The sequence below is a fragment of the Corylus avellana genome, chromosome ca6, assembly GCF_901000735.1.
Source record: "Corylus avellana chromosome ca6, CavTom2PMs-1.0".
In the NCBI taxonomy this organism is placed as follows: domain Eukaryota; kingdom Viridiplantae; phylum Streptophyta; class Magnoliopsida; order Fagales; family Betulaceae; genus Corylus; species Corylus avellana.
Genome location: NC_081546.1, coordinates 20,482,283 through 20,483,259, shown reverse-complemented (window position 1 = coordinate 20,483,259; position 977 = coordinate 20,482,283).

The window sequence follows — 977 nt, the reverse complement described above, 5'->3', positions numbered from 1 at the left end:
TTCCTCCTTTCCAGCAAAAGAAAATATGCATTTTACAGGTTACTCACACAGGCATAAAAGAGTGGGTTCTTAGAAAGTCTCTCTCTCTCTCTCTCTCTCTCTCTCTCTCTCTTGATGTAGTAACATGACATATTTTTGGGAAGTTTTTCGAAAAATGATCTTGCTTTCAGATAGGCATCATGATTCAACCTTCATCCTCAAGTTTATTAATCATATATGTCCTGAACAAGAACTTTTATGTTAGTGGGTCGGGTTGAGTTAATAGATGTAAATCATTGCAACTGTCAGTCATTTTGGACTGCTTTATTGTTTTTGTTTTGAAAAAAATAAGTTTGTCAGTTTATTGGTATAGGTTTAAAAAATGAACTAATCCTGTAATTGGTAAAAGTTATATGACTTCTAGAGTGAATATGATTTCAAATTTTGCTTCTGTTGGTTCACAGCATGAGTCTATATATTTGGTGTGTGTGTTCGTGTGCATTTTATCTACTTTTAATGGATTGACTTTTTCGTGTCTGCAGCATGGGAGACTTGGTTGTCAAGCAGATGCTTTATAAAGCTAAGGCAGAAAATATTGATAGCCTTGTGAACAAGACCATTGGAGTTGTATGCATCAATCAATAATTTTCACATTGCAGATCCTTCTATTACCCTTCAATGATTATTCTTTATGATGCTTGTGTTTTCCCATGGTTTCAGGTGTTCTTTAGCTGCCCACATTTTGGCAGCAAACTAGCAGATATGCCTTGGCGAATGGGCCTCATGTTTCACCCTGCCCCAACTGTTAGTATATGGTCTTTATAAACAAAGCTGTTTTTTTTTTTTATTATTATTATTATTTTTTTTAACGCTTGATTGTTGGTTTCTACATTTGTATCTTTGTTTTTTTTATTGTTTTTTTTTTCAATGAAACATTTGATGTTAATAGCATTTAGTTCATGCTGTTTCTTAGATAGGGGAGCTAAGAACTGGGTCTC